General features: G+C 38.4%; 1 protein-coding gene across 2 annotated transcripts in view; it reads left to right on the forward strand.

The window, feature by feature from the left end:
• LOC110830645 (alkaline phosphatase) overlaps positions 1-14,083 on the forward strand; it is a 226,828-nt gene that overhangs the window by 6,959 nt on the left and 205,786 nt on the right. The gene's annotated exons all lie outside the window — the stretch shown is intronic.

A 14,083-nucleotide genomic window follows, 5' to 3' on the forward strand; every position in this document is an offset into this window, starting at 1 on the left:
TCCAAACAGGAAATGGTCCATTTTACTTCTGCATTCAAGTGCAATGCAAACTGGGTCACTGACTTATTCTCGCAGAATACAAAAGAATTTTCAACGTCTGAGAGTCGCCATTTCTATCAAACCCGCGTTTATTCCTTCACGTAGCCGAGGACCCAACACTCGAAACCTTTTCAAATCATCCTTCCTCTGATTTTTCGGTTTGAATTTGCGGTCCAATAAAGCTGCAGAGGTCCGTATTTTTAAAACAACGTCTGGAAGTCGTTTTGAGTAATAATTTCTTGTGAAAAAGTACATATAAGAAAGAGGTAATTTATGTCAAATAGTATTTTAAAACATTTTTCTGCTGATAAGCTTACTATATGTATTACATTACAAAATTTTAAATTGGGTGTGTGTGTCTAGTTTCTATGTGTTTTACGTGTGAAACTTGCCAGAGGTGTGGTCCTCAATATGGTCATGCAGAGAAGTTTTCCGCATGAGAAGTTTTTTTCTTATCACATAAAACCAGATATCGTTATTTTTCGAATATTTTAGACTAAATTGCCTTAAGAGCTACACTGTTTGGAAATTATTTCCGTTATTTCTGTGTGTTAAACCATAAAATCGAGTTAAATGTGTTACTATCGCTGCCGAATTTTCGTTGATAATTTGGTAATTAGTGAGTGAAGTTGGCAAGGGAAGGCAAACTACGAAGTTTTTTTTATTGAATTGTTGTAAATAGGGACGAACATTAATTTGATCGTGGACTATTGACATCTTCTTCTTCTTTCTCACCTCCCATTTTTGCCTTTATAGCGTCGGGGTTGATTGCTGGGTCCACCTCCTCCATTCCTTCCTATCCCTTGCTAAGAATTTCATCTGCGTTAAACGTTTCCCCTTTGCCTGTCCTATTTCTCTAATAGTATCCAAGTAGCTCTTTCTAGGTCTTCCTCTTGTTCTGGTGCCCTCAACTCTAGCTTCCAAAAACTGTTTCGTCTTACTTTCATTTTCTCCCATCCTTTCCACCAGTCAGTCACTCCTTGTTAAGTAATTGTCATAAATAACCCAAACCAAAAAACCTAAAACTTATTGCCTTTGCCTTTGACTTCTTCAGGGAGAATTTGTAGAGCGTAGCCAACCAAAAACCTAACTAAAGATGGAATCCACTGCAATCGCAAGACATCGTCCCTTTAGGTTACACCATTCATGTGTACGAAACGCATTACTGGCCGTGGTAAACAGTGTCTTAAAACGGCAACAGGTGTTTGCTTACGCTGACGGGAATATAAGAGGCTGGGCGTTGTTGGAAGCCTTATATAGGGCAGGTAGTCGGCGGTGAGTGTGAGTAGATGGTGCTGATAGTTGAAACTATCCCATTTGATAGCAGCACACTCCTTCGTGATGAATCGTGATCGATGTAGGGTCTTCTAGGATCATTATAAATTTGTGTCAACACCACAGCTTGGGATCGAAATCCAGCGATTCAGGCTGTACGCTAATCTTTTGTGGGCCTATTGGCTAACGAGGTATTTAGTAAATTAGTCCTTGGACTGGTGGATGTGAGACATTCTGGGAAGCATTTAGAACCTTGACCAGTTGTCAAGATAGTTTTTTCAGTTCGCTTCTGACAGGAGGCTAATGCAGACATGTGATAATTTTTCAGCCCATAGTCTACTGATCTTGACTTCAGAATTGTAATAGGCTTCAGACTGATGTTTGTGAAACAGTTAATAAAAGAGATGACACCGGGAGGCGAGAATTAATTGAGAGAAGCTTCATGGATGTGGCGGGGTTCATGATGGCAAAACCTCCAGCAACCAGCGGATGCCAGGAAATTGCTGGTTTACTTTCACTCTTGGTTATAGTTCAAAGCATGGAATAGAAAGAGATGGCCTGCTTGCCATGTTGTGATATCACAGACGGAAGTTGGTTAAAGGGGAACGCAGTCGCCGACCTGGAGGGGAAGCGGAGAGAAGTTGGTGCAATCTTGCGGCGACCTTCTTCTGTAGTCAAGTGTTGAGGTTGTATGCTGTCCGCTCATTTCGCTTGCAAATGCCTCAAAGTAATCAACATTACAACAAATTTCTTTATGTATGTGTGCAGAGTAACAATTTTTCTTTCTTCGTACATTTAATCACTTTAATGCCACAACTCTTCTCTTTAAAAGACTTCATGGAGCAGTCCTCCAGAAGCTAGTCAGTAAATTACTCGTCTTTCACGGAAAGATACATGCATGTGTATTTCCACTGTTCTTCGTTTCTAGCGTAATTACTTCTTTCGAATAAGAAAGTCATATAAAAGATTGGACGATTGTGAGACCATGAATGGCACTAGCAATGACAATGCACTAGTATGATAACTGGCTACGGACTGGATGACCGGGGTTCGATCCCTAACGAGGGCAGAGGATTTTTCCCGTAGCCTCTGCGTCCAGACCGGTTCTGGGGCCCACCACTCAGTCTCCTATCCCATGGGTACCGGGTTCCCTTCCAAGGGATAAAGCGCGGCCGGGGTCGTGACGCTGACCACTCACCCCATCTGGTGCGGAGGTCAAGAATGAGTAGGAGCCATACTGGTTGTCCCCCTAAGCGCCTACATGGTGTATATTGGGACAGCTACTAGCACGACAGACAAATAAACGTAAAAGGGACCTGTGTCTTAGGTTATGCTTGTACAATATTCACAACTTGCTTATGGCAATTTTTCGTGTCATCAATGCCAGTGATTATTATCTTGGCCTGTTCTGGTTAGAGGAAGTAAAGCTCTTTCTATTAAATGAGATTTCAGGTTCTCACTCCTAAGAGTATGAAGATGGCTGTATTCTGGGATGTTGCACCGAGTTGTCTGGAAAATATTGACCGACGTTTCACAGAAGCTTATTTCCCGATGATAGGGACAGTAAGCTTCTCTGTAACGTCGGTGAATATACACCGGACTACAAGATGAAACATCCCAGAATACAGCCATCTTTATTCCGTCGATGGAGTAATCTACTTCAAGACAGATGGAAAGAACGTATTTATTATTTAGTTTTTAGGCATGCTTGTCACACTTTTTACCCACTTACTTTTTATTATTATATTAGAATCTGTTATTCCAAGTTCGCCTGTGATTCTTTTAAGGCCTGTCATTCTGAGGAATGTAGTGTCTGAGCTTCCCATCTTTTCTTTCGTTGACATGAAACAATCGATTCCGTACAAAGGCGCAGGCATTGCTAGCAGGTTTTATGAAGGTTTACAATTGGAATTTCGCTAGTACTCAAGGTTTTTGTATTTCGATAGAACTGTTGAAATCTATTTAATTTTATATTAACATTACTGTTTATTTCACAGTATGTACTGTAGCCAAAATAATAAAATTCTTCCTTACTCAAGTTTATTTTCTAACGCTATTTTTGCAGAAACAGATTCTTTTCCTCTGAATGTAATTATTTATATTTGAGGTGGAACACGAATTATCCACATACTATTGGGTCTCAGTTTGCATTCTATGGCGTTTGTCTTTAAATAGCTGTGTTGAATGGTTTTATTTATCTAATATTCTTTATTTACGTAAGAAGAGTCGTTTTATCAAGTTAGAAAGTTGAATAGCCACACTCTCTGCTTTTTGCAGGTATAATCATGGAATTAGATCCATATACATTCTCTCTGGGGAACACGAGAAAGAAAGAGAGAGAGCTTTAGAAGAGTTTCTGCTTAAAAAAGTTGTTATAATGTAAAGGACAATGAGGGAAGGCTATGTTAAAAGATTTAATTTAAGGGAACATTTTAATTCACCGACAGAAGATTTTGCTTCAGCTCCCTAAAGGACAATCTTTATAGAATTGCAAAGAAAAGGAAAGAAATGAAAAAAAGAAGTTTCATTTTTAAACAAAAGTTTTGGGTACGTTTTTTCCCTTTCTTTCGTATGCGCACAGCTGAAAGTAAAATCATGTCGGCAGTACGCCTTGCCTCCGAGGAAAGCTGCAACAGAATAATTTAACAAGGACTAGACTGGTGACTTTAAATCGAAGTAATACTATCGGTAACATGGGAAATTGTATTGACTAGATTTCTCATTTTCCGTCCACATTTGTTTTTGTTTATTTAAGTAAGCGAGATAACTCAACTTACAAGAGTTGTATGAATTCGTATTTGTCATTAATGATTAGTAATGGGATTAAAGTCACTGAATACATTAAAACTAAACTTATAGGGTCTAAAGCATGGGTTATGTAGGTTTTTATAAAGATCTGAGATCACGAAGATGGCTGATTTCCGGGACTTTGCGTCGTGTACCATTGGTTCAACGGTAAATTTGAATTTGGTCTACATTTTTATTATAACAGTTTATTATAACCGATATTGCTAAGGCAGGTAGTAATATTCCCTCTGCTACAGACGTAAAAGTTATACCAGAGAGACTGAGTCTACAGCTACTACTCACTCACTCGTGATAACGGCGCAGACGAACTGAAGACGAAGTAGGAGGAGATCTGAGGGACGCAAGTGATCGTGTATGCCTCGTGGCGTTGATCCTCTTTCGGGTCGCACAGGGTTGCCGACAAGGATCTCTTCTGAACTGAGATTGATGAAGATATTTCAACTACGATGGCACAGCTAACTCTGTGCCTCCCTTCCCAGAAAGTTACTCACTAATACTTAGATCCTTAATTTGTTTTCGAGGTCGCCTTAAGCAGACTGAAAAGCTTAGCTTCCCTTAGCAGCTCTAGCTTAATTCTGAGATGGTACATACTTAAAATTGATGCATTAATATTATATTTATCTGATTGCCATTACGTAATAATAAACCAGGCACGTTCAGTCCTCATACACGTCTTATAAAAATGTACACGTGTTTCTTATTTGTTCACAAAACAGATGAACTACCTGAAAGTAAAAGACACATTGATAAACAGGCCTAAGCGAAGGTGTAGAGGTAATGTTCATGACTCTTTGATGTAAAGGTGTGTGCTAAATTCAAGTAACCCAGAACAGTCTCTAGATGAGGGCTATTGCGGATACAATTCCAATAATCATCGTCTGGTTCCATAAAACGCAGGGAATATCTTGGTCAGCTGAGTTACTGTCAGCTCATGAAAGAAAATTCTGTTTCGTCGAGTTACATGCTACACTCTTTTGCAGCTAACTGAACCGGTATTCGTTCTGTCTGGTGTTTGAAGCCATCGAAATTAGTAGTCTTTCCAGAATGTAGATCGATTGGCCCAATTTATGAAAATACGTCAGTCATAGCTGGTTCACACTGCACTTGTTACATAACCATTCATTTATTCAAGTGCCAGATTTAATTGCTATGATGCTTTTCGAATTGGTCTCCAATCTGGTAATGTAACTCTGTCGTGCATCCTAATGATACAAAAGTTGCCGATACGGTAATGACAGTTTAATGTGTGTTGTTATGAAAATTAAACATGCAATGAGTAAATTTTCCATTCAGAAAGTTTTGAGTAATGAAGTTCTTATTACGAGCGATTGTTCAATTTCAAAATGCTATTTTGTTGCTGGTCTCAGTATTTCCACGCCCAGAGTCACGTAAGGCTAAAGAATCCTGCTCGGTGTATAGGCACGCCTTCTTGTATTGTCCTGTGGATGAAGACGTTTTACGGTGGATTTGTCTGTTATACCAGTATGACGCAGAGTTATGACTCCAATCGGGTTGGCTTGATACAGTTCCTTTACAGCACAGTTTTTTTAATGTGTGTTGGATTAGCGCACTTATTGAGCACATATCAGATGCCTTAGATCTGAATTTGTAATGTTCGCGTATCTTGCCCGCGGTGCTGAAGAGAAACTCCCAACTTAATGTCAGTATATTTTATAGAACGTTAATGTAAAATGTTTATCCTGTTGTGTGTTTAGGGTGATCCGGAGAAAGGCTATCAGGTTTCTTTGTGGTTTTCCTTAGTATTTGAGAAGGCTGACTGTCGTGTTATATTTGAAAATTAAATATGAGTGACCATTTCACAAAGTCGTACGTTATGTATTTTACTTAAGTTATTACAACTAGATTCATGGAACTCAGTATTACTTGAGAAGCTAATAAGCACTTAGCTCGTCAACAAATTCCCACCGCTCTATGGAACACGCAACTTCACTGCTTTGTCGCAAAGCCCGGCATAATTCTCTGTTTTGAGCACACGAATCCAGTCCATACCCTCACGATCTTTTTGTATGTGATGCATTTCAATATTGGTGAAAATGAATCAATAAGAATTAACATGAAAATGTCATTACCGATATCCCGAATGACTTATGATATGAAGAATTGAGTTTTGTTCAGTAGGAGAGGAATGGTGTTCCGACTTTGTGGAGTCTAAACCGCTGTCGTGGGGTGACGAGAGTTTGGAGCCCTTTCAGAGGTCTAGAAACCGCAGTTTGGCTTTGACAAGCGTTAGCCAAAGGCAACTGCCGTAAAGCCTTGCGTTCGATAACGAACACCATGTTAATAGCACCCTTTCATATCGCAATTTGTGCCTTACAGGTAACAGGTTGTGCAGAATTATGCTGTTTCATTTGTGTTCTTCACCTCCGATCACTGTCAATTTTCTACACACTTCCGACTATTTTACAAATGCTCGTTAATGTTAAACTACAATTTCCATCTTATATGGAACCCGTAGGTTCATTCCCTTGTCAATAAGATCCCACAAATTAGTTGCGTTTGATTCTAAAATGGGAGTATAATAAATTATTATATTATTCTCAAATTCATTAGTCCAAAAAATGCTTGTTTTCATAACATCCTCAAAAATATTCCTGACTGAACTATTGTGGTGTTATTTTTGCAAGGTAAAACTGTGGGCGTGGAACAGTTTTAGTTCTTCTGTTCGTGAAATGCTTTCAGCGCGAGGCTTTGGCTCTTAATGTCTTATTTTACCCAGTGCAGCAGGAACTTCCCAGCGTTCCAAAATGCAAAGCTCTCTTTTGTATTTCGGGGTTAACATGGTGTGGAAACGCATCAATTTTGTACTGCCCTGCACCGCTATAAAAGATTGGCTTGCAAAAAGTAGTCCTCCCCACAAAACTAAACTACCGAGCTATTGTCTCGAAACCCGTTCATGTCGTTGACACCTGTTTATAGTTCTCCAACAAAAACAAAAGCTTCCAATTCATTTTCTGCGGCCAGACATATTGTTAAGGAATATTCGATCGAATTAGATTTTTTACCTTTAAACTAATGACAGAAGAAACGCACTGATTAATTTAATGTCATGGATTTTAGCGTATAATAAGTTGTCATAAAATTAAAACACCTTTGTATGTGTTTCGTAAATAATGGTCGTCCCATGCTTCATGATCTTGTGATGCGAGGGAAGAAAGTGGGACAGTAGAAGAAAACAAATTACTTTCACGGATGAAAATGAAGAGGAACAAAAGTGAAAATGGAAACTGACTGTATAAAGCCAATTTTAATCGCATGAAACAGAAAATACAGAGACCACATTTCGTGAGCAATATTTTTTCTTTGCGACCTTTCTGCACAAGAGGATAGGCCTATCAGAAGAATATGACTTGTCGACTTAGATTCATTGACACGTTTGCCATAAAATGTTGCCCGATGTCTATAAAGTACAATCCTACTGCCTCCCCGATTTCCTTCCACCCTCGTTGTCTACAAGATTATGTACGAGTTAATGCATAAACGATCTTTGGTGTAAATGTTTGAATTCATGAAACAATTTAAAATCTGCTGGGCTAATTTTCCAGCATTACCTAATATCTTTGAATGAGAGATACCATGAAGGTATAGTAGGCCTGCATTTAAGTTGTAAACACTCCTGTGAAAGAAGTTAGAAATTTCAAGTTGAAATAGAAAGTGCCAGATATACTCCACAATACGTCGTTCTGAAGTAGCGATAGTTTTTTTTTGCAATTATGATCTTAATCGTAGTTTTTAAAACTGGTGAATTCCAAGTTATTGTTCACGTAATGTAGTAGATCCCAAGCTGCGCCTGAATTGAAAAGAGACTGATTGAATTTCTCTGTAGCATATCTGCAAGGTATTAGGAGATTCACTGCAAAGTATGCTCGCACGTAAAGATGCTGGATTTCGGGTGAGGTACGCCATTATCTTCTCACATATCTCGCAACTTTGCAAATATACTTGCTGGTTGGTTTGAGTCGTTTCCCATCGACATCTCATGATCACAGCTTCATTAATGAGAACACGTGTCTATGTTAGGACGAACAGAAGTGATTAGCGAGGTGTAAGGCAACGGACAATGCGATTTATTGTGTTTATGGCACAAAATTTGGGGCGAATCTCTGTGTGTAGATAACTGAATTCTTTTACACCAACAAACGGTTTAAAATTTACTTATGAACATCCTACAGGAATAGGATTGAGAGCACAAATATGATGGTTATGTCAGGGATAGGCCTTATATTCCCCTAAAGATACGGTTGCTAAGCAACTGTGTGGTAACAGAAACTAAAGTGTGTAGGTAGCATACACGTTCAACAAATTCTAAAAAAGACAACGGGGCATATCAAGTGCTTACATTTTTCCCTGGGTCGAGCATTCCAGGCAAGGAGTAGGTGGGGGGGGGGGGGGAGTACTCCCTGGGTGCATGGATAAGCAGCCTTCTGTGTTACTGAGCTATGCATATATTCACTAACGTTTAAAAGCAAGCTCAAAAGTCTGAGCAAATTATACGTCCTTGTGACTTTACTATTGCCAGCATTGAAAAGTCTGTTTGAGTTCTTTCCTCCATTAGCAAACAGGAAAACAAACAGTCACACAAAAACAGTACAAAAATACTTTTATATTTTTTTAACTCGTAAACAAAATTACTTTTGTTACACGGGGAAACGGAAGGAACACGAAGTTTCAACAAGCTACAGGAAAATTAAGAAGTTTATTTTCTTTCTTTTACTGATATTAAATATTTTACAACATTAAAATGATGAATAGTGATGTCAAGATGAACAAATTTAACTATTTTTGAAGAGGACTTTTCCAAATTCAAATCAGTTTTAAATATTTGTTAACTTCGCTCGAGATAATTTTTTTCCGATTTTTGGTCGTCCAGCAATACGTCTACTAAAATTGTCTTTATTTCTCTAAAACATACATGGGTTTTCTCCGTTTGTTTGCTTTCCTTCTGTTTCAGTGATTGCGTTATTCTTTTTTTACCGGTTAATGTTGATATTACTAATAATTTACATTGTCTTGTTTTTGTAGAGTAAAACCAATTGCGAAACAGTCCGCCCTCTGAAGTAACAAAAAACTATACAAGGAACCCTTAAAATTTCGATACAGTGATACAGACTTCATCACTCTCCTATTAAACACCTTACAAAAATATTTGTCACATCCAAAAATGTCTTTAATTGAGAACTTGATTCATCAACTGCTCGCATCACTTCTTCGAGAAAGAGTAGTTGATTAAATTCCAGCAGCAACCGCGTAAGTTTTCCTACTGAGCGCGGCAAAGTCAAATTGTTTGTGATCTTAATTTTAACAGTATAACGGACTTTGTGTTTCCTTGTTGCAAGGCAACAACAAATATTTTGCTTCCCTTTGTAGTTGTGAATACGCTTAACACGCTGTCTCTTCCTCTGCTCTAATTCTCGTGATTCGCTGATACGACCGTGAGACAGCAGCGATGATAGAAAAAGTTGTCAGTCGTCGATTGCATTACGAAATAATTAGCAAACGGGTTTCCTCATGCATTTGTTGTAGATGAAACTTTGGATTCATCAAAGTGTATTATTACATTAAACCTTAAAAGAGCTACTGTGAAGTTCTGAGGAAATCGTTTAAACGTAACAGAGATGTAGTAAGTACGTGATGAGGAGCTTCATAATGTGAACTCTGCTTAAGGAGTAGGGATTGCAGCACGCATTGAGAATTTTATAGATGTAAAGATGTGGATCGAAATATTTGGAGTAAAGAGACAACTCGGGAGACTATATTAAAATTTATGTTAATGTAAACAGGGTGCGAACGTCTGAGAGGCATTGAGCTGTCTCGGGATACCATCCAGTCACAGATTTTTGTGAAAGTGGCCAAAAAAAGATTCAAGTTCAGTAAAAGTGGGCAATTTCCTGGCCAATTGAGCAACTATTCATTTTTAAAGAAGGACAGTATTCCGTGCAGTTTGTTACGTACGAGTCCAGTATCGTTCATTCACGTTGCAGTCCGAAGAATTTATTGATAGACCCTTACTTAATGTTTCCTTACCTAATAAATTCATTTTATTACTCTAAACAAAGTTTTGTCACTTTTGCTCTTTAGAAATTCTCTTAAATATCTTTATACACGTCAATGTCACGGCGAAATGGTTAGCATGCTTGCCTCATATTTGGGAGTTTGAGAGATTAAATATCGGCACGGAAACAAGGTATCCCAATATTTTCGTGGTTTTTTACAGTCCCCTCAGCAAATGCTGGTTTAATATCTGAAATAAGGCCACGGCAGGTTTGTTCTATATCGTTTCCAATTTATTAATCATCTTGCTATTCGACGCTAAAAATGTGAGATGACAGCGTTACGAAAAACACATAAACACTTAAATATATAATGAATACGCAAAAATTAATAAAATCTCGATAGAATCTTCTGGGTTGTGGCTCCGTGTAGTCGTGTGGGTGGGTAGGAACATGTCGCTTCACCCTGACGTTGGAAGCACTGAATTACTTCCGAAATGTTGATAACCACCTACAAGAAAACACGGCATGACAAGACCAAATGCTGCCATCGACATCTTTATAGCCGTGAGAGCTTCACTTCTGAAATAGTTTCGCGTAGGCTAGAGGCTTCATTCTTAATACACTTTGTTTTAGTAGTAATTCGTTGTGTGTCTGCATTCAATTTCTAACATACATCAGCATTTTTGGAAATTACTTAATCTAATTATAAAAAGAGTTCAAATAGTTGTTAACTCAGCTCAAGTGAATTTTCACTTCTCCATCTGTCGATTGTGTCTGTCCCTCCAGAATCCGTCACTCTTTGAAGCCTTTGTGTTGAGCAACGTTTGCGGATTTTGAAGGTTGTCACACAGCAGAGCAGTAGAGACCATTTCGATTCTATGTGAAGTTTACAAGGAAAGGACACTGGCTTGCCGTAGGATGGGTTTTTTAAGACAGCCTCGCTTGACCTAACAGACTCGGTTCCCTCTGATCGGCAATCAGCGAAACTTGCCAATAGCCTGTGTGATTGGCTCCACAAATCTGTCTTGAACGAAGGGAGGTGTGTGGAGGAGAAGAAGAAGAAGAAGAAGAAGAAGGAAGAATTTATCGTACAGAAGGAACTCCCCAAGAGCTAAGCAATCCGCAGACAGACGGTCTGCTACGTGTCCCCAGAAAACATCCAGAGATTGGTTTTATCTCCCTCAGCCACTTCCTACTGAAAATTAACTTCCTTTGAAACATCTCATTTCCCTTCGTTCTGCTCCTTTGGTTAATGTTTTAACCTAAATGCAAACCCGTATTTATTTTGTCTTTAGTAAGTCCTTTACAATTAATTCACTACCGTCATAATTCTGCTCCTTCTGCATAGAGTTACGTACCAAATACACAGATTAATTAGTGTCGTAATTTTGTGGTAAATGGCGGATTTCTATGTGCAGTGGGCGGAAGGCAGTCATGAACTATTCTAGCGCACTGCCCAGGCGCGCTTCGAGATGAACTAAGATGGTTCCACGTTCTGTTGCTTTATGGTCAATTTTATTAGTATTATCCGGTTTTCTTCAGGTGTTCCGACCAAATATTTATATGAATGACTCAGGTTTTTTTATAATTACTAAATGCCCTCCGCCCCTGAAATCTGTTCCATTGCCATTTGAAATCAACCAAACCTTTATGTTTCAGTAGCGTCTATAACCTCCCTTGTTTTCCACTTTATTGAAAGAATTTTACCTTATTTGGGCAGTTGTACTATCCAGCGTTTGATTTACAACTTAAAATAATAATAATAATAATAATAATAATAATAATAATACAAACACTTTGTTGTCGATATAGAGAAGGAGATACTGGAATTATTTTCGGTACTTCAGTTTTTCTACAATTGAACGACCAATATCTGCGCGTCTTCTCTGTATTTCTCCTACAGGAGCATTTGCGAGCTGTCACCACAGAGCGTCGGCCACTTCCTTCCCTTTCATGACAATAAAACTGTCTTCTGCTGAGATAAGTCATTGTTCCATTCGGGATTTCGGATTGCTTATTTGATGTGACAGCAGCTGTTCGACCCATCAAATGGCGGCCGAGCCAGTCTCTTCACAGAAACAATACCCCATCATTTCCAGGCATTCATACTGCTGCATAGCGCCATGTAATGATATAATTGCATCTTCTTTTTATCTCAGCCTGCTGCTGGAAAAGTAGAAGCAACTGAATATCCAACACTAAATGTTTAGTAGGCCAGTCTAATAATGAATGATTCAAAGTAACCATCCAATAATCTTTTACTCTTTCATGCCATCACTGGAAGTAATGACAATAATGTAATGTCGACTTTCCAATCCGAGCGTGACAGCTTTCGTTTGATTTCTATTACTAGCGGCACTGGGTTCGTGTCTTCTGCCAGGCACCAATTGTCGGAACTGAGGCTTTTATTTCTTTTATTTGCATCAACAACTTCAATGCAATGAGCGGGATAGTAACTTCAAATACGCTACAACTGGTTATTATGCTACACTTTACATTTCACCTACGTTACAATTTTCTCATCTCATGACATTTGTATTTCATACAGCATCATTAAATAACCTTTTAACAGAAATATGCAGTGTAATGGTTATTTTTCCTGTATCGTGATGTATAGGTTCTGAGTTCGAATTTCGGGCCTGGGATTGGCTATTCTCACTGATCTTTCTCAGTCTATTCGGTAAATAGTGGAATATCATCTCACGATAGGCCACAGACGCTTTCTTTCACGTCAGCTTTTATGCATCTTGTACTTATTCCGTTGTCCGTGTCATTAGATAAGATAAGAACACGCAGTAAATAATCCTAATAAAAAATCTGTCAACTTCTAAAATAATTTTGTGGAAGCGATTCATATTGCAGGGAATATGCAAAATAATCCTATACTTTTTTGTCATGAAAAGTAGATATTTTCCAAATAAAATGTGCGCACCCTTTCGATATACATGTATACACAACATTCTTGACTTCTTGCCCACCTGTTCATACCTATTTACACTGGAATAAACCTACAACCTCGTTTATTACACATTTCCTGTTTTCTTGTAGTTAAACCCCACAATTAGGCCTACTCTAAAATGAGAAAGGCATCCGATACACATTTACCCTCTTAGAGATTCGTGTCTCGAAACTAAGAGAACGAATTTTGAGACAGCCGTTGGTCTGTGTTCTGTGTAGAAGATCTTCAGACTCGGAACGCATAATATTCTTGATAACAGCGGGCACAGTTCAGTAATTGCTGTTCAAAATTTGGAAGATCATAGTCATAACTGTAACGAGTGGTATAAATCTCTAGTCATTAAACACAATTCTCTTTGAAACACAAGTCTCACGATTTAAAAGATTTGTAATGGAGCGCCTTTAAACAATGTGTGTTTAAGTATTCGAATTGTTCCAAAATGGAACTCTTAAAAAGGCGCACACGAAGAGGAAGCTGAACTATATTTACAAGCGGGTAACTTTGTAACTGTGTTATGGAAATTTTGTAGAAAGTTGAGGAGAGTTATGTATGGAGTTGGTAATGGTAAAAGATTTAACTTTGGATTGGATTAAGGCATCCTCAAGCTTCAGCAAAGGAAGGAGATGCTAACTGCGGAATGAGGCGAAATCTGTTGCCGTTAGAGCCTTTAATAACATCACTCTTGTTTCAGTAAATATTTGTAGTTAAGCTTTTAACCATGGCAGGATCGTAGATTTTCTCGTATTCCCCTGCTGGTTGCTGAGATCACCAATTTTAGGAATAGAGAAAACCTAATATAGTAATTTTTCTAAATGTTTTATTGAATAGCGAAATATGTTCTTGTAAGATTTGAGGTTTTCACAGCGGTAAGTTTAAAGATTTCTGTCTTCTGGGTTGTTGCGCTGTATACTATGGTAGATGTTTACCAACGTTTCAGAGGTCCATGCTGCCTCCGTCATCAGGGCGATGAGTATGAAGATTTCTGTCTTCT

The sequence above is a fragment of the Zootermopsis nevadensis genome, unplaced genomic scaffold (assembly GCF_977971745.1).
Source record: "Zootermopsis nevadensis isolate Lab colony 2312 unplaced genomic scaffold, Znev_1.0 Znev_ptg000013l, whole genome shotgun sequence".
NCBI lineage: Eukaryota > Metazoa > Arthropoda > Insecta > Blattodea > Termopsidae > Zootermopsis > Zootermopsis nevadensis.